The sequence below is a fragment of the Cyprinus carpio genome, chromosome A19 (genome assembly GCF_018340385.1).
Source record: "Cyprinus carpio isolate SPL01 chromosome A19, ASM1834038v1, whole genome shotgun sequence".
Classification (NCBI taxonomy): domain Eukaryota; kingdom Metazoa; phylum Chordata; class Actinopteri; order Cypriniformes; family Cyprinidae; genus Cyprinus; species Cyprinus carpio.
The window spans coordinates 18,761,118-18,782,787 of NC_056590.1; positions in this window are offsets into that span (position 1 = coordinate 18,761,118).

Consider the following 21,670-nt stretch of genomic DNA (forward strand, 5'->3'; position numbering starts at 1 on the left):
CAAATTAGAGAATAATCTAAAAATACTAGATATGGTATTTCTAATACTTTTTTTCTGAAATATTGTTAATCTTCATCACTCAAAATTTGAAGGAATAGGTATACCACTGTTCTACTAAAATATCCAAGGCATTTCAGTGAAAACCTTTATTTTGTGGAAAATACAGTGATCAAATTTACAGAACAGTAACCACTGTAACACGAAAGGAGATTACAACTAAACATTTGGAGGGTTACAGCTGTCAGAAGTTTGTAGGAAGTGTAGAGGCCCTTGTTTTGAATGACTTCAGCACATCTGCGGCCACAGGACATCACTAGTTTCTCAGACTGCACTGGTGTGATCTTAGTCCACTCTTCTTCCAGTCTTTCCCATAGTTCAGTAACTGAGTTTCTTATCCATAACTTTGTTGCCAAGAATTTTCCAGAGATTTTCGGGTTTAGATCAGGTTTCAGTGTTCTTAGCTTCAAGGAACTGCTTTGCAGTGTGATGGGGACATTTTCTTGCATGAACTTTTCAGGCTGATTGGGAGATGCTTGCAGGGAAGGAACTGCATGTTGCTGAAGGAGGTTTGCATTTGCATTCACCTGCCATGTATCTGTATAAGAGTCCCAACTCCTGTTGAAGAAAACAGTGTTGCATGTTGAACCGATTCCCCATTGTGAGTCTCCGCATTATCCTGTCTTCTCATGCATTTGTCTTACTTGGATGACCATTAATTAGTGTCAATGTAAACCTGCAATTTCGAGAAATCACATATTTGGAATGACCAGCTTCTCTTGCAATGGCTTAAAGTGTCATCCCTTTGGCCTTCATCTGGAAAACCTCCTGTTGCAGGGTTTCAGTCATCTTAGAGCGGCCTGGCACCTTGCAATCTCAGTGAAAATTGGAGGAATGCTGACAGTTAAATAGGGTTTGTCATTAAGGAAATTAACACCAGGTGCCAGATTAACACCAATAACTTGGAGGTATCTGTAAGTGTTCTGTAATTTTGATCAGAGTTCTTTTTCAAATATCTCATTTATGTTTTTTTATACTGTGCTTCAGAATACAATCCATTTATGAAATATGCTTAAAACTGCCCTTCTACTCCTGTTAGGATAACTTCAAATAGCAGTGACCTTGAAATTTAGGAAATTATAGGTTGTTCTCTAATTTTGATCTCCACTATAGATTACATTTTGATAAAGAGAAAATACTCTTTTCCAAAACCTAGTGAGTTGACCTGCTGCCTGCTGCTTACATAGGCAGCTGCCTTCTAAGAAATCATACTAACCCTGATTGCACTTCATAAGTGATTGATTTGGAAAAACCTTCTGTACATAAACAGCAACTTCTGCTGTATAGTAAACAAATGTACCTGGATGAGTTACTACTTCCAGTGAGTTTCTGAAGTGCACATCCAATAGACATCCCATAAGGCCAAAGGAGAGCAGCTCATGATCTTTAGAACATACTTTTTTAAAGGTTGTGAAGTAGGCCTACTTTTCTAAAAGAAGTGCTTTCTTAAAGTATGCGATTTTGGATACAGCCTATGTGTGCCCCACAAGTAGCTCTCCACATGTTGCTAGATATACATAATTATTTGGTAATAAAATTCATTTTAAATTTGTTTTTAAAATTCTACTTTTTGGAACAGCCTTTGTGTGTAGAGTACATATGGTTCCTTAAAATGCTGCATCTGTGTGCAGCTCACCAGGTTTTGGAACAGATCAAATGAAAACGTGGCATGATTAACAATGACAATACTTTGAAAGAAGTTCCCTGTGAAGTGAGGAACATGCAACACCTCCTTTTCTACCCAGTCACTCAAAGTGTTTTCTCCTTCAGTGAGTAAATGCTCTTTGGCAGGGGTTAGATGGCTGTGCCCTTGGTCATTGTCAGTGATCACTACTGTTTAAAGTTTATTTGCTGCAGTCTTGAGTCTGTCATTCTCTGAGTCCCCTAAATCACTCTGATCAGGCCGTTTCTTCTCAAGCGTTCTGCTGTCCAGCCTTCAGATTAAGGCACAGCTCTCATCTGCTCTGATTGTATGTGACAGTTCCACACAACTCATGACATGCACTTCAGAGCTGTTGGCTTATACAGTTACACACAGATAAGTGAGGCTACTGAAACGGTCATGGGTCAGCTGGTTAGTGTGTCAATTTGAGAGTCTTTCTAGGTGTGTCTATGTGTGTGAGGTAGCCAAATGCATTGCAATGAGCAATGGGAATAATTCAAGATGACTGAATGATCATTATATAACTGCCTCCAATACTGGTTATCATAATATTTTTGTAATTAAATTGACTTTTTTTGTGGAAACTGATATTTTAATCAGGATACTTTGATGGTTTGGAAGGTCGAAAGAACAGCATTTATTTTAAATAGAAATTGATTGTAACATTATGTCACTTTACTGTCAAGTTTGATCAATTAAATCTATCCTTGCTGAATAAAACTATTAAAAAAATTGTAATGACCTTAACCTATTGAACGGTAGTGTATATATAAATAGCACAGTGGAGTGCAATAACATGTCCTGTGTGAATTGTCTCAGACAGTGCAGCTTACTAGATTTTGGGACAGAGCTCTACTCTTTATATTTTTGTGTGTGAGTGAGTGAGTGAGTGAGTGAGTGATTGGGGAGGTCTCTGGCCCTGTCTCACCCTTCATTAGAGGTTGCCCCAATGGTGTTTATGGCTCCTGTGCTGACTTCTGCTCACCGGTGGCACTGTGACAGGGATCCACACAGCGCTCACACTCCTATTCGACACACTCATAAATCTTCAGATGAAATAGTGGCCTGTGTGCCAGAGAATGTGTGTGTCTTTGTAAGTGTAAAACTAAGCAGATATTTCACTGTAAAAATTTGGAACACACCCTGGAGACGTTAATGAAAGCGATGTGTTTGTGGCATAGACCCGAGCATTCAGGGCTGACTGACAGGCTGAACTCTTGCAGGGGTGAATCTCTGAGGGAGAACATGCAGAGACTGCTTTCAGTGGTTTTCACAATGGCTGTTGTTTTCATTTGACAAAATAAGCACATTGCTTTCTATTTGAAATGGAGTAAATGCTCACATTTATATCTCAGGCACACAATCTTTCTGATATTTGCAAAGTAAATGAACAGTTCAGACAAAAATGACTATTCTGTCATCATTTACTCATCGTCTTGTCCTTCCACACCTCCTAGCTGTCAAATCTTGCTGTCATTCGCACTTCTGCATATTCAAGCAAGTACATCACTTTCAAAGAAGATTACTGGAGAGCTTTTATGTGATTTTTGGAGCTTGACAGTATCTGTCCCCATTCTCTTTCATTTTATGTAAAAGAGCAGCATAAACATTCTAATAATTAGAATTGTTTCTTGAACATCCAATCTGGATATCTGAATGATTTCCGAATGAACATGTGACACTGAAGACTGGAGTTATGATGCTGAAAATTCAACTTTGCCATCACCGGAATAAATTATATTTTAAATACATACATACATACATTTAATATGTATATTGCTACAATGTGTTCATCATTCGATGGACATTATAGGAACACAAACAGGACTGTGTCCCAAAATTTCAGACACTTCCTTGAAATAAATAAATCTTGTTGGCATCTCCTTTTTTCATTCCACGGAAATACATACAGGTTTGTAAGAACATGAGGATGGGTAAATGATTACAGAATTTTAATTTCTGTATGAACAACTTCTATAAGTATTAGCAAAGTATAATAGTGTTGTTTTACAATAATCTAACATCTTTATCTTCCACTTCCTTTGTGCTTCCTTACACAAACCCCCGTCCAGACTAACACAGCGTCTGTGTGAACCCAGAGGGAAGATAGCAGCATGCTAAGATCTAGAGGCACAGAGGAAAGGAGAATGGCAGGATGAAGAGAACAGAGGTTTGTGAGACAGTGTGGCTCAGGGGGTGAGAGATTTGTCTCGGTGCACCACAGAGAGGGGTGGGGCTGGAGAAGGGGGGCAGAAGACGCCATATGGCCCCTGCCGGGGCTGGGTTTGGGGTGACAGGAAGGAGGGAGCATGAGAGGATGAGGCAGCAGGCAGGGGAGACAATGAGACAAAATGCTTCCTTCTACAGTGCAGGGCAGATAGACTGGGGCCGAAGGCCAGACAGGGGCCACTGACTGACACCAGATCTGATTGCATCCAACACAGAGATGCCAAACAGTGACAGGTGCCAGCACTGTTAGAGCAGAGCGGAAAGAGAGGGAGGAAAGACCAGATGATGAGACAAATGCTGTTAGAGAAAAGAGAAAATTAGGGTGTGGAACTTGTGTTTGCTTAGTGGATGTGACATACTGTACTGTTCAGCAGTCTCTAAACATTCAGAAACTTTTGGAAATGTAATTTCATTGCATTAGGTACAAAATGTCAAACTAAGTGATATCTGAAAACAAATGATACCAAGGTTTTTTTTTTTTTTTTGTTTTCTAGCCATGTTTGCAATAGTAGTTCACATGCAAGCCGGTTTCAACAATGTTGAAATAAGTAGTAACTGTGACACAAAGTCACACTGCAAGATACAAATTAAGTAGCAATTATGGGAAATATTTAAGGTCAGTAAGGTTTTTTTTATTTTTTTTTATTTAACACATTCAGCAAGGATGCATTAAATTGGTCAAAAGTCACAGTAGAGACATCTATAATCTTTCAAACAATCTGTATTTCAAATAAATCCTGTTTTCATTTTTATTTATTCATTTATTTTGAATATTCTAATCATCAGAGAATCCTGACAAAAAAAAAAAAGTATCACAGTTTCCAGAAAATATTGAACAGCACAAGCATATAAGCATATTACAATGATTTCTGAAGGATCACATGACATTGAAATATTGACAAAGAAAACTTTCAAATATATTAAAAAACAAAATATTTATTAAAATTTAAAAATAATATTTTGCAATATTGTTTTTATTTTATTTTGATCAAATAAATGCAGCCTTGGTGAGCCCTGAAGAGTACGGAGCCCTGCACATAACATGCAGGGAAAAAAAAGTAAATCGTGCACATGATTCATTCCCTTGGTTACAAAATTACAAAATTACAAAATTTTGTGCACAATTTACTAATTCGTTCCTTCATTTTAAGAAAATCATGCATTAGATATAATAATTTGTTCCCTCGTTTTAAGTAAATCGTGCACACAAAATAATAATTCGTTCTACTTCCAGTCCTCATTCTCATAAACCTTACACTGCTATTATGTTACAGTATGTTATGGACAGAGACACTTTAATTGGGTTTTACTTTGGGAATGAGTTATAGAGACATTCTCAAAAGCCTTGCACCATTGCATGGAATCATTTTAAGTGAGAGCCATCTACATCAGTCTATAAGAATGCGGACAGGAAGTAGGACAAATTATTATTTTGTGTGCAGGATTTAATTAAAATGAGGATAGTGACATTTTTGTTGTGAGCATGGTTTATTTTGTTTTGCGGGTGATTTTTTTTAAATGATTTAATTTTTTAGTATGCATGTTTATGTGTGGGGTTCCGTAAATCATAATGGAAGCATAAGAAACTTCTTAAAAAAATAAATAACCCCCCCATAGGATGAATTTTTAATTCATGCTGACTTTAAATAAATGCCACTTGTGATGTTTTGTTTTGCACGCAATGTCTTTCAAGTGTCAAGATACATTGGATCACTGTATGAAAAACAGAATAACATGCACACACTGTTTTAATGGTTTTATTCATTGCATGTGCCAGAGATAAACAAGACACGGTTTGTGTCTTGTTTATTTCTGTTGGGCACGATCATTTGACATGTTTGTTTCTTCAAGTACATCGACACACTGCGTACGTGCTTATGAGCATGGACGAGGAATTATGTGTGAATGCAAACAGGCCCATTGGAAAACAGGAGTGTTAGGAAAAGAGAGTGTGTGTTGTGAGTGTGCATGTCTGGGGCTCAGGAGGCCTACAGCTGTATGACCCAGGTGCCACATGGCACTCTCGCTTTGGCCCTGCTCTCTACAACCCCGCAGGCAGCCCTAGTCAAGAGGCTCTCATGGATTATCAATACATACACACTAATCATCTGATGGAATTCAACTTCAATATCTGTTGACCTGACAAATATTATGTAGACTGGAAATTCTGTCAGCACAGCGAGATCATATTTCTTAAATATGCTTCAGGATTTCAGCAGATTCAGTTGCATTTGGACATTTAAAATGAAACTATTTAAGGCCTGTTGATGGCATGCAAGATTCAGTCCCATTCATATTATTAGACTTTAGTCAGGACAGGCACCGTAATGAATTTTACATGGATGAAAACGAGGTTGGACTTGCAGTCTTTACAAAGGGACACACTGTATAAAGCTACTAGATCACAGAATTTTCAAAACTCACAACTGTTTTATGGAGTTTTCAATGGTATTTTTCCAGCTGAACAGCCGGTAAGTTGTTGAACATCAGTACAATCCACTTATCCCTCACAGCTTTGTTTTCACTCCTGTAAAAAATTACATTTGGCATTTATTAATCTTTGTTCATGTTAGTTAATAAAAATATAATTGTTCTTGTTACTTTACAGTGCATGAACTAATTTTGACAGATACAACTTGATTTTATATAATTGTTTTTGTTAATTTTGAGTGATTGAACTTGATTTTAATAAATATATTAGTAAAGCTGATATTCTGTTAGCATAGCATACGTTAACCTTTTAGCCTGCAAGCTTAGCAAACAATAGCTGAATAGACATATAGATTTTTTATTATCTAGAAAAAGATATCACAATAATTCTACTGTATATGTTTAAAAAACAACAATGGAACCCAAACCACACACTGTAGTTTTATGATATTAAATCAGTACAGAATAAATACTGTAACCTAACATGGAAACTAAAAAAAACTGCTTTCGTGTGAGGTGTGAAACAGGTTTGTTAAAAAAAAGAAAAACCTTTTCACCTAGTAATTTACACAATACTGAACAAAGCATTTTAAATTTGCACAGGAAGATACCTTGAAAAAACCTGCATTGGTAATTACTGCATAAGTAGTTTAATTACTCTAGATTAGCAGACTTTTATGCATGATAACATAACGTAACTTGACTGGATTTGATAATGCGCTTGAGCATCTGCAGCATTCCACAGCACAGGAGTGATTGACGGTTGTATAGCTACATCAGTGGCTTCTTTGTATCTTTCTTCTTTTTTATATCCGGGTTCATTGGAGAGCCATCTAATTCAAAATTGGGGATCCTCAATTATGCAATATGTCATTTACATATGCTAATTAGTATCCTATTAATTATCTTTAAATTGGGTAATTAGGCAATCTCAATTAAGACATTGTTCATTACACTAAATGCACAGGAAAGGTGTTTGAAGTTTTTTTTTTTGCCCTCCCAGTGCCTCATCTCCCTTCATGAGTATGTATGTGTGTGTGAGAGAAGAGACTGGGCTCGCTGCCACATCTGAATCAGCCTTGCCAGCACAGCACGTTTAATAATTTAGCTGTCCCACATCATATAAGGGATGCACCCACAGCTTTCATGATTACCAAGCATATGGTTTGGTAATGAAGCTGCTGCTTGTAAAATAGTAATGACAGTGGAGAGAGAGAGACACAACAGCTTCTTAATTTCATTTTAACCATGCAGCGAATGCATTATACAGGCTTGTTTGGATTTTGTGTGTAGTGAAGCTGCCATTGAGAAGATCCTGTTTGCCTTGCGCTTTATGAGGAAGGCCAACAAAACACTGGCAGTGATTCAGGGGCACTAGAGCAGCAACAGAAGCTGAGGCGGTTGGGAGGGTTTCGCCACCTCAGCATAGTCTGTCTAGGAAGAACATACAGACAAAAGGATTTCACTGCAAGTTTATGTGCTTTATTATGTGGTTCATTTTAATAGATAATTTAATGGTGTGTTGCAGCTTGTTGAGATTATGCAGTGATACATTTTGGGGTTTTAGTCTGCATACAGTGGCAAAGATGTGTATGTACTAAAGACTGACCTTTACAAAACCAACTGTTCTTAACACACTCTCATGGCAATTAAAAAAAACTATTTTGCATTTTGGGTTGTTGGTAAATTTTTATGAACTTGTATGTTACGTGTGTACATACATGTACTTATTATAGCCATTACAATAACTGGGTAATACTACTAACCCCTAAACGTAACCTTAAACCAAGTAGGTTACTTTAAAGTACCAGTACTTTTTGGGTAAGTACACATACTGTAAAATAAAGTGTAACCCATAAATTTGTTAGAAAACATAGGAAAACATAGAAAATTTTAGATACTCTTTCAGTTCAGTTTCAGTTCTATTCACCAATTTGCAAGTCAGAGCTCATCAAAATTATTTGAAGATGATTTTAATTTACATGTGCTTGTGTTTCTGCTTTCCATGTCAATGGAAATAAACAGAGCACAATGTCCTGTGTGCCCGGCCCTTGATCTTTAATCTTTCTTATGTCAGGTTGCATGTCACATCATACACTAAATGGTGGGGGATTGATTAATGTGACAGGTTAGGAGCTGAACATTTCTTGAAGGAGGACAATAATATGTGATTCTCTCAGGCATTTCCGGCCCACTGCCTCCGCTTAGTGAGGAAGATGAGGGCACAGCAGAAGGTCCATCTCTACCACCAACCTCAGAAAAACAGAGAAGAATGTTTAACACACACATTTCTTGCCCTCTTTTGAAATTTTCACACAGCTACATCATGCTATACAGTATTCGAGACTGCTATTTCAACCGTATGATCTATGTAGATGCTAAATAATTTAGAGGTTCTTCACACCTTACCTCGTATGCATTATATCTGGAATATATAGTCTCCTACTGTGAGCCAAGCATGAATCTCAGTGGCTGCTCTATAAGGGAAGGGAGAACTATCTAACAATGTAGCCATTGTAAAGTGCAACCTGGAGAGGTCAAAATATAAATCCAGTATTTTATTTCCTCTCCATCAGGGAGTAAAGCACAGGGCAGCGAGTGGCATGCGTCTCCATGTGTGCAAGACAATGGGGTTCACAGCTGTACTCACTCCCACTGAACCTCTGGAAAAACTGTTAGGCTGTTCTGTCACACAGGAGCTCTGACACTAAACCTTGTGTACTGCCTGCTCAGTGTTGCCAGATTGGAAATGTCCAAGTATCGTACCAGAAGCTCAAAATTATCGTATTTGGAAGAAAATGAACGTACACGAGTCAGTTGTACAAAATACTATTTATAGACCAACAACTTTTTTGACACAACCTTCAAATTACCACAGTATAAATAACAAGGCATACCTTAGTGGGAAGGTCCAAACTCCACCTATGAGTCACTGTCACTGGAAGCCTGTGTGTTGCCAGATGTTGAGGGGGTCCTTTTGCAGTACAGATTTGATGCCGTCATTGACCGCAACATAGTGTTTGTTGGCTTAAAAGCAGGGCACCCTCCTGCATTCTTAACACACTCTGGTGTGCACAAACCCATTTAGGGTGTATGTAATGAGCCGATTTTGTGGCTTTGTTTTGATGAGGTTGATTTTGGAAAAAAAACATTCTGAAATTATCATACATTATGGCAGTTTTTTCATTATTGATCGTACATCGTATATAACGTACATCTGGCAACACTGTGCCTGCTGCCTACAAAGGCAACTGGCTTTTAAGATAGCATCCCAAATATCATTGTACCTCATAAGTTAGCCATTTGAAATACTTAGGCATAAGCACACATAGGAAACTTTTTTCCAAAACTTTTATATTAGCATGTTGCTAAGCCAATTGCGCAATACTCAATTATCATATTTTATGGAAAATAAGTGCAAAATTACTCTGTTGAGAGAAAAACACACAGATAGGCCCCATCAGTGTAGAAGTCATATTTTATTATTACATTCAGAAATAATGTTAAATATCTGTGAATAAAACAAAAAAATTATGAACATTATAAACGTGTATTTTAGCTTTTATTTTAGGTACCCTGACGAAGGCCTGTTTAGGCTGATACACATTGGTGTTTTTTTTTTAAATGTAGCCCTGTCTTATAATAAAGGCTTTTTACCTTTCTAAATATGTGAGTGCCTAGACGTGGATTTTTTTGTTTTGTAATAGGATCCACCCACCATTTTTGACATTTATTATAAACAACATTTATTATAAATGCCAAACCTAAAGAAATTTATTTGAAACTACTGGCATGTGCAAAACGCGCTATACAAATAAACTTGGGCTCACATAGCTCTCTCATTTGTCACAAATCCAAATGCGTCGCAGCACATTTCAGATGATAAAAAATGTTATATATTCCATAAAATACGGTAGATAAAATAACCAATTACTATAATGAAAAAATAATTATTTGACACTTCTGTATTGTTTGAGATATATATTATTTGACTATAATGATAGTCAGCATTTCTATTGCTTTGTCCAACATCTTGGATTTATTGGAATTTTCAAAATCCCAGAATGTGGTAAAAATTTCCTTCTGGGATTGTCTTCTCTTCTAATGATGCATGTGGTGATGCCTTGCAATTTGATCAAATAATATATCTTAGAAGGCAGTATAATTACATTTTCTGATGTTTGGAACAGCCTTTGCATCAGGAGCTATGATACCTTAAAATATAGCCTCAATAGGGAGCTCATTAGGTTTTGTAACAGTGATATCCTAAAGACATCACCACACCAAGAAAGAGAGAGAGAAAGGGAAAAACCAGAAAGAAGAAGACCTGGCTGAAATGGTCAGGAAAGATCTTGAAGAAAAACACAGAAAAACAGACAGAAGAGGAAGAAAAAGCTTTGGCTCCCTTCATGTGGAAATAGATGGAGAAATATGCTTGAATAACTATGAGGAGATACATGGAGAAATAAAGTGCTGTGTTAAGGTTGAGAGGTTCAAATAGATATAAAGTGATTTTGATGGGTTAATTTTTTGCCTTGGTGATTGTAACTAAACATGACTTAAAATATTGGATGTTGAATAGGTGCCAGTGTCAAGGACAACAATAGTAGGGGCTTTTATACTGTCCACTAGGGGGAGCTGTGGTATTCCTTTTAAAGCCCTTTTAAAGAACATAAGCATATGTGTGAATGCACATTGTGTGTCTATAACCAATACATTAGCCTGTGAATTTCACAAACATACATGGATGGCATGAAATACTTTTGGGAATTTGCCATGTCCTGCAGCATGACATGCCATACTCCATTTATAACAATTGTAAACAACACCCCTTTTCTCATGCATGACATTTTTGTGACTTCATATATTAATTAAACGACTACAGGGAGTATTGGGACAAAAAAAAGCGATTAAATGTAGTGAAGATTAACAAATAAAAAAAGTATGTGTTCCTTCATCCAAAATCTGGATGCTGGTTAAAAAAAAAAACATGGACATGTTATTTCATCAACTACTCACTTTGTGAGAAGATCCTGACAGTATCAGAACAATAGTCTTGTTTCGTTTCTTCTTGCAACATTTTTTTCTATGCAAACATCAAACAACACAACCACTGACAGGTTTCTCGCTTCTGTTGTCCTCCTGTCATTCCTTTTAGGCAGGATCCGTTGCCTTCACTCTTCCTCTGAGTGACTGACTTCGTACTGTTTTGCTCCATTGGGAGAGGGCGGAGCAGATTCCTCACCTCTCCCCTCTTATCTGGTCTCATCTGGTTGGGATCTCAATAAAATAATGCCTTACTGTGAGGTGACAATATTTTTCTGCTAGTAGACAAGCTGAACTGTACTAGTTTTCCTACCATGTGATAATAGGGAGTGAAGGAAGTACGTCTGTGTAAAACAAACCACCAGAAAGCAGCAGTATGCTGAGTAAAAGGTTTGAGTTTTAGACCAGCAGCTCTGGCAACTCAAGATGAGCCAATATTTTACTGCAGCTTTCATCACAGTTGATTCATTTTATACAATACAGAATGCCAGAATGTGTTCATGGTGATTCAGTCAAACAGGTTTTTATATACTTCACAATTCTTTAATTATGGCCTTGGCATTTTATTCTCACATCTTGTTGGCTTATTGTTTGAATATAAAGAACAGATGATTTGTACGGACAATATGCTTCACAGTCTGTCTGTAAAAGAGGGAAGTCTGCCTTTAAATAGAATGAATAACTTTTGGACTCTTTTCCACAGTGTGTCAATTATTTGCTGGCCTGCACATGCTACTACTGTGTATAATGCTGATTAAATCCATGTTTGCATTGTCTGACAAGCCATAGTACAGATAAAGTTAATCAATTCAATGTCATCCCCAAATATAATGCAACCACTATTAAATAAGCAACATACCTTGATGATTTGAACTTTTTAATGTGTGCAGTCTTCATTGATGCCAAGTATCTTATATCCCAAATATAATGCAACCACTATTAAATAAGCAACATTTAATATATTTTTAATTGTGCATCTTAATTGTGCTATTTATATGATTTTTTGATTTTTTAATTAATAATTTTTTTTTGTCTACAGTGTATCAGTTTTACATTTGCCTTGTCATAATCCATGCATTGATCAGACGATAAAAAAATCAACTAATAAATTACAGAATTTGATTAATATTTTCATAGATAGATGAATCCATTGATAGATATATCTAAATTTATACATATACAATACAGAGAAAAGGTGAAGGCAACAGATATTTGTGTGTATGGATAATATGTATATGTGAGTGTGTGTGTTTACTTTATATAAAAAACATACTTATACCCCACCCCCCACACTATTTAGTACTATTGTATTTACTATAAAAATACCCAGTATATTGGAAATTACTTTCATATCCAATATCCAAATACCTTTTTTTGACATTTTCAGTTGTAAAAATCGTCCAAAGTGTACTTCCAATAAAAACAATAGCATTTGTGTTCTAATTTGGGAAAAAATATGAATATGAAAGTCTTACCTAATAAAAAGTCTAATAAAGAATAATAATGTTAACTAAACCATGTCGGATCAAATTTACCTATAGGCTTGTATCACTGTAGCTCCCATTTACTGTAAGTATTATCTGATTTTCTGGGGCAAATAAGAGGCAGTTGAGTGTGTGACTATCAGCAGGACTTCAGTGATGGCCCATCAAGCTCATTATGATCCACTGACCAACATTATGTTGCAAAAGTGAGTAGAGTTTCAAGCTTGTATGCTGGTAACCTTTGGGCCATTAAAAAACTAATGACACATCGCTCTCACACTCTCTCCATGCATTTTAATGTCAGCATTACACTATTTTGCACAGGGAGTTCATGGCCTGTCGTTTTCGGCATACAGGAGCAAAAGCATTGACACACAGTCCTACACTCAATGTGTTCTTCAACATTGCTCAAATCATAGAAAACATGATTGTGTGTGCATGTGTGTGTGTTACCGGTGTAAGCCAGCAGATCCAGTGCCAGTCCCACTGTGTCTGCTCGTCTGTGGACATGGCTTATTTTGCATGGCAACTCACAAGCCACACTTCACAGGGACTTCATAATAACACCCCCTGCTGAGGTGACAGCCTGATTGGATTTCTGAAGGAGTTGCTTGCATGCATTTGCATACTAATTGACTATTTTTTTTATGTCTCCCCTTCTTCCTTGACTCTCTCCATTCTTTAACTCTCATTAAATGATGAGAGCATCATCCATCCGTGACACATGAACTCGGCATTGCTCAAAATAATTCAACCAAGCAGCAGAAAACGCTTTTCAGATTCACAATGCGGCACATTCAAACCACACAAGTGATACCTAAGGCAAAAGCATATGGCTGAATTATTATTCTGTTTTAAATTGAGTATGTATGGTGCTTGTGTTTTATGACTCAAAAGAGTAAAAGAGGATTTCTGTCAGAGCACAAAGATGAGAGCTGCTCCAGCTGAGAACACGTCAAGTCTGCAAAATAAGCCTCCCTGGAGAGCAGACACCAGGCAAGGCAGGAACAGCAATGGCAGATGTGCCCCACTATAATGCAGTATATATAGGACAAACACACACACACACACACACACACACACACACACACACACACACACACACACACACACACACACACGCACACTCCTAAATGCCCTCTGCCCTTCATTACACACACACATACACACACACACACACACACACACACACACCCACGTAGCACCACACACAAAATTGAAGCGAATGTAACCAGATGCTGCTCTCACAACCTGTGTTACTCAGGCAGTTGTTTTTTTTTTTTTTTTTTACTCCTACACGTGTGTAGCTTTGCCACAGTTTTAATTATATGGTATAAAAAGAGCTCATAGTCTCTGTTGGATGCAAGCGATTGGAAGGAGACCACACAGAATCAAACTGCAGGATTGTTTGTGCAAGTGCCAGTGTTATATACAAATGCCTCAGTGCGTCAAGTGGCAGAGAAAAGCGGTGTTGGTGGAGTGCCAATGTCTTTCATAGCATTAGGTTATGAAACAAAGCGGCTCTAGTCAGGTGTGCGACACAGTGAGAAATTAACTCGTTTTACCTCAGGCGCAGGGATAAAAAAGGCCTCAGACTAATGATTTGATTTAGATATTTAATTAGTTTAATGCACATTGCGCTGGCTTCTGCCCTGCAAATCTCCAACATAACAGAGGTGGAAGGATGCTCTCGCCCAGTCTCCGTGACTGACAGAACCGAGGCTCTGGAATAAAATATGGATACATACATGCCCCTCTGCCTCTGAGAGAACTGTTTCAAAGGCACTGAAGGCTTCTGAAATGTTCATGAGGAGAGCTCACTTCTCTGACAGACCTTGGCTCAACTTTCTCCAAATAAACACAAAATAGCACTTAGGTCAGGTAGCTGCTAATGTACACATAGCATACATTAAGAAAAAGCATGGTGTTTTTTAAGTAATGTCTAAAAGTGTGTGTGTTTAGCTTTTAAAGGGGTCATGAACTGAGAAATCAAAATTCCCTTGATCTTTTGACATGTAAGAGGTCATTGTACTATAAAACGTCCTGTAAGTTTCAGAACTCAAAACTTTTTATCATTAGTCTAAAAACAGCTTATATTCAGGTTATATTACATAGGTAGTGCAGTGTGCCACTTTATGATGTAATAGTGTGGCTAAACCCCGCCTCCGCAGAATAATATCAACTCCTGCTTCTACATCACTGCCTGTTTAGCCCTGCACATGATGTAAATAACAAGAGAGGCAAACGCAGGTCTATGCAGAAACCAAATGATAAAGATGCTCCAACGACAAGAAGACAGTGTGCAGTGCCAAGTTGTGGAAAAACATAGTCTTTGCACCGCCTTCCTTCTGATCCCAACTTTAGGAAAGAGTGATCAGTGGATTAACTTTATTTTTAATTAAGTTCCAGATCATGTCAGTAAGAACTTGGTCCTTTGTTCACTTCATTTTACCACAGATTCTTTTACAAACAAGGCACAATTCAACTCGGGAATTGTTTTGGGTAACAACTTGGGTAACTGTTTTGGTTATGTGGTCACAATTGCTTTGTCTGTTATTACAGTTTGTTTGATACATAACATATACAACTGTTAGCCAATCACAGCAGTGGGCATTTACTTCCAAGTCTACAATTTGCCACACCTATTCAAACAGAGTGTTCTGATGAGGGTGGGTCAAAACAGGACAGACCTACCCTAATCCTACCCAATACTTTATTTTCAACTTTTTGATTTTTCAATTCATTTTCATTGAAAATAAACGCATTTCTGATATAATTTAAAAAGGGAGAAATAAGTTCACCATAAGGCAGATTCGAAGCCGGGTCGATCGCGTCAAAATGCATATGACACAGGTTTTACCATCTGTGACACTGAAGCTGATGATAATCGATTGTCTTCTGTAATCTTTAATAGCTGAATCACACGTTGGTATGCGGAGTTTGTGTAAACAGCCTCTGCAAACAAAACTATCCTCAATCCTGGTTGTTGAGAAGCATTACAGAATCGTTAATTATTCAAATGCAAGCTGAAATATATGATTTTGAGTGACGGACACGTAGAAGGTGGGGGCACACTGGGGGCCAATCAGTTTTCAAGGGAGGCAAGTGCCCCCATGGCCCCTCCCCTGTCTACGCCACTGTTTTTGCTGCATCATTAAATAAATTGGGAATCTGGTTTTGAGTGAATTAAGTATTAATAAATATATTTATTAAGCATTTATAACATGTGAGTTAAAAATGGCTCACTATTTGGCAGGTATTGCATTACAATCTTTTTTTTATTCATGCATTTATAACTGCTTATCAATGATTTATAGTGCATTTGTAAATGTGTTATTAGTCATTTATGAACACCTTTATAAACACTTTATAAAGGGAACCGTAATGTAAAGTGTTACCATTATTTTTGGAATTTGGAATACATTTTAAACAATATAAAATATAAATAGTAGTTACTTTAGCAATAAAAACTGGGCAACTAACTGAAATAAGTTTAGCTTAAGTACTAAGTTACTTAAACTGGAATTTCTTTTTAATTTAATTTAATTAAAATTAAAAAGCAAACTGAAAATGGAAAATACTATGTGAAAATAAAATATGTTGCTGGCACCTAAACATCTTTATTAAATATAAAAAAAACCAATAATTCACTACATAAATCAAAACAGAGAAGGTAGCATTTTAGCATCAGATAAGTGTTTATCCAGTATTCATATGCTAAATAATTTTGAATGCATAGAATGATATAACCTATCAAAGCAAACCAGATGGAATCATGTTTTTATATAATCTGCCTGAGCAGAAACATATCCTTGTGCTGTCCTTTTGAAATAGTTATTGAGAGTAACTACATGAAAACAGTTAAATAAAAAAAAAAAATGAATTTATTTAAATCGAAACAGAAAAAGCATTTCTTTGTGTAGTCATGCTCAGCAGCAGTGGCTTTTCATTGACTTTTGTTGCTTTCATAATGATATTTTCTATTCAGTACTCCTATGCCTCCCACTTTTTTTTCTTTTTTTTTTTACATTAAGAAATTGATTATCATGTTTATTAAGCCTTTTTATTGGTAGGGTCTGTTGACCTGCCTAGTTGATTTCGGGTTTTTACTGTCATTAATGGGTCTTTTGATCCCCTAAGTGCAGGCAAAACCTGACCCATGCACACATTTTTGCTTTTAGATGAACCCGCCGTAGAACAGAGAAAGAAAGAAAGCTAGAAGAGCACCAAAGAAGAGCCCCTGGAGACCACATGTCTACTGTTGTGCTTGTTGTGTGCTGGGAGAGATGTGACATTGACAGTGATAGCCTTGCTGGTCTCTCTTTTGTAAAGTGGTTGTTGCAGGTGATGGATTCACTTCTAATGGAGTGCTGCTCCCTCAGAGGGTTAGCGTTTACCCAGTGCTCTGCCACCCACAGAAAGCACCCCTACACTTCTTGCACATGAATAATTGCCCACTAGGGACTGATTTTGCTGTAGATACCCCAGTGTGTAACCCTCCCTCCCCAACCACCCGCTGCCCCTCTAGGGAAAGAAGAAGGGAGGAGGCGCGTGGGCCCAGTGTCAGCATGTTAAAGGCATTTTCAGGTCTGTATTTTCTCTTTCTCCACCTCTGATATTCTTTCATTCAGCATTTCATAGAAATGCCATTGGTTTCTCCAGTGTGTCTGTGTATATGTGTGTGCGTTTGTTTGTGGAGAGTGCAGTGCCCTTGGCTTTTAACAATAAGCAATAATGGGAGCTGAGTGCAGCAATGGAGCAGAGAAAGAAAGAGAGGCAGGCAGATCTCTTTATTGTCCTCTCCTTATTGTCATTGTGTAGCTACCATGAGAAACCAGTTGAACGGTAGCCTTCACATCACACAGAAATCTGAAGGGGGCAGTTTGATTGGATGTGACAAGGACATGTTTCAGCTTGGAGATAATGGTGAATGTGTGAAATGGCATGTGACCACTGATATGGCGTTGTGCTGCCCATAACTGTGAGACGTCAAGCCTGTGTGCTGTACAGTGGACACATTTGTGTACTGGTAAAGAATCATGTCATAAATATTATGTCATCTGATGATGGCTCCCAAGATGGATTGCATTCTCCATCCATAAAACAGCCACGGGACAGATGAATTATTAATTTGGGCTGAAGCCACCTGCCTACCCCTCAGGAGATACTCGGGACACATTTATATAGTCTATTTACCTTAATTAGCCCCCCTACATGTTTTTTCAACCCTGTACATTTGGGGTCGAAGATCATATACAATCAAAATGACAACATAGACATAGAGACTTGTGCACAACACATACCTGGCAATTGTTTGATTTTACATTGCACTGTGGATGTTGCTTTTGGAAGCATCATCGTCATCATCATTCCTGAAAGCCACAAGTGTTAATCTCTGTTCTAGTGTTAGGACTGCCAAAGTTAACGCACTTTCAATACATTCACCTTATCCCACATGAAAACAGCTTCATTGTGTTTTGTCCTCTTTTTAATGACTGGGTTGGAACTTTCATATCCTCTGCAAGAGAATAAGCACAGGTGTCCATGTTCAACACACACACACACACACACACACACACACACACACACACACACACACACACACACACACACACACACACACACACACACACACACACACACACACACACACACACACACACACACACACAAACACAAACAAAAACACATTCAACCATAACTAAAGCCAGGCTTTAGTTTGTCAGTAAATGGTGAAACGGCTTCTTAATTTAGTAGCAGAACAGCAGCAGAGGATTGTTGTCAGCTAATGAAAAAAATGATTGTTTCATTTAACCTATTTATTTTTTGCTTTTAATTTCTGTTGCCATACCATTACTGCAATATATTTAAATATATATAAAGCGTCAGGGATGCTCAGTGTATTGGTACAATATCTGGTATTTCTTATTGGCCAAAATTAGAGTTTTTATTTTTTATTTATTGTTTTTGGGCAAGTCGTGGCCTAATGGTTAGAGAGTCGGACTCCCAATCGAAGGGTTGTGAGTTCGAGTCTCGGGCCGGCAGGAATTGTGGGTGGGGGGAGTGCATGTACAGTTCTCTCTCCACCTTCAATACCATGACTTAGGTGCCCTTGAGCAAGGCATCAAACCCCCAACGGCTCCCCGGGCGACGCAGCATAAAATGGCTGCCCACTGCTCCGGGTGTGTGTTCACAGTGTGTGTGTGTGTTCACTGCTCTGTGTGTGTGCACTTCGGATGGGTTAAATGCAGAGCACGAATTCTGAGTATGGGTCACCATACTTGGCTGAATGTCACTTCACTTCACTTTATATTTGATTTTAATAATATTGAACATATATTATTGTTCAAGCTCAATTCCTTGATTTTTGCAATTAGATTACCTTTACCACCATCTAATGCTCACTTAAAGTAAATCTTTAAATATAAATTTGATAATAATGTTAAATGGAATTTTTAACTAATCTTAAAATGAATAACCATATTTCATATTGTAAATTAACATGTTGTTGTACCTCTGTAATACAGTTCGATAGATAACGGACAAGGAAGTCAGGGGTGGCGAACAAGGCTCTTTATTTAACTCAAAATAAAACAGAATAAACAAAAGTAAACTGCGGCTCGGCTCTCTGCCTTCACACACAGACGGATCTCTCTCAGATCCAGCTCCTTTCCTCCCCTGTCTGCAGGAGGCTTGTAACTCCTCTTTCCCTTAATCACTGGAAATAAAAACAGGTGTTAATCATTAATCATTTGACCTCCTTATTACCGCTCGTCCCCACACGCATTCTCCCGCTGCAGCCTTCTGCCTTCCCACGCCCCCCTCGCCACATACCCCTACCACCCGACTCAGGCCGGGGAGCCATCTGGCCTGCAGCCCCCCCCCCCCCCTTTTTGGACAGAAAGTCGGCCACAGCCATTTGGGCCCCCGGCCTGTGGATCACCTTGAACTTAAAAGGCTGTAAAGTGAGATACCAATGGGTTATCAGCGTGTTGGTATCTTTCATATGGTGGAGCCACTGGACTCTTTTTCAATGGTGCTGTATCTGGTCTCTCTCTTCGAGAGCTTTTCGACACCGGCCGCTCATCTCCTGCGACCACCTGAGACAGGACTGCACCCAGCCCCCTGTCCGACGCGTCCGTCTGCAACAAAAATCGAGAGATCAAAGTTAGGAGAGTGCAAGAGTGGCCTGCCGCACAGAGCAGCCTTTACCATCCGTCCACTGGACTGGATCTGGTGCTTCCTTTTTGGTGAGATCAGTCAGCAGGCTGGTGAGTTCCGAATATTTAGGAATAAACCTTCTATAATATCCTGCCAGCCCCAGGAACTGTATAACCTCCTTTTTGGTCTTGGGACTTGGGCAAGCCGCAATCGCTGGGTGCTGGGGATGCACCTGCCCATGACCCAAGTGGAAACCCAGATACTGTACCTCCACCCGCCCAGTTGCACACTTCCCTGGGTTCGCCGTGAGTCCAGCCACCCTTAAGGATCTCAGGACTGCGCGCAGATGTTCCATATGCCGCTGCCAATTATTACTGTGTATAATGATGTCGTTGAGATAGGCAGCGGCGTACGTGCTATGGGGCCGGAGAATCTTGTCCACGAGACACTGAAAGGTGGCGGTAGTCCCGAATAACCCAAACGGAAGGGTGACAAATTGGTGTAACCCAAACGCCGTTGAGCTGAGCTGCCGCGGTAAGAGGTGGTCTCCCCCAGGGACCAGAGCGAGTGGGTTGGTTTTGACAGCCGCTTCTGATCTGAGATCATCCTCTGCCGAAATGGTCACTGCTAACTCAACCGAGGTCACCTCATTCCACCGTTTTAGAAGACTGAGATGATAAATTTGACGTGAATTACCCCCACTAGCCGTGTAACCACAAACGGTCCTTGCCACTTCGCGAGTAATTTAGAACTGGATGTTGGAAGTAACACAAGCACTTTCTCTCCCGGTGTGTAAACTGATGAGCTTGCGTACCCCTGTTGTACAGCCGACTCTGTTTGTCTTGAGCCTACAGCAAATTCTCCATAGACAGCCGCCCCAGAGTGTGGAGTTTTGCTTGGAGGTCCATGACATACTGAATTTCACTACGGCTGTTTGAAGGCCCCTCCTCCCAAGCCTCCCTAATGACGTCAGGCACCCCCCGGGGCTGACGCCCATAGAGAAGCTTGAATGGGGAAAACCCTGTGGAGGCTTGTGGAACCTCCCGCACCGCGAACAACAGGGGCTCGAGCCATTTATCCCAATTTTTGGCGTCCTCCTTCACGAACTTACGAACCATGGATTTCAATGTTTGTGGGTGATAGACACTGGTGCGAATCGATTTAATGCACAGGATTTTGTATAGCTCGCTTAACCTACGTGACATAAATGCCATGCCCTGATCCATGAGGATCTCTTTGGGGATCCCCACTCAGGAGATAACTCAAAACGCCACGCTGTTTGCGGAGATGGTGCGAAGCGGCACTGCTTCTGGGTATCGTGTTGCATAGCCAGCCGCTGGGGAGTCGGGAACCCGGATCAATGCTCCCACTTCCATCATTGGACACCGGTCCAGAAAATGACCCGGGTCCCCGTCAACCTCATTTCACATAGCCTTTAAGTGTTTTAAGTTTTTAATGTTTCATTTAAAAATCCAGTGTAGAATTTGAATAGATATTGAACATCATTGTATAATATATGGAAGTTTGTTTGTGCCATGGGCTAAAAAAAAATAATTTAATAATTAATTTAATAAAAAGGTTATTGCAACTTTTTTTTGTA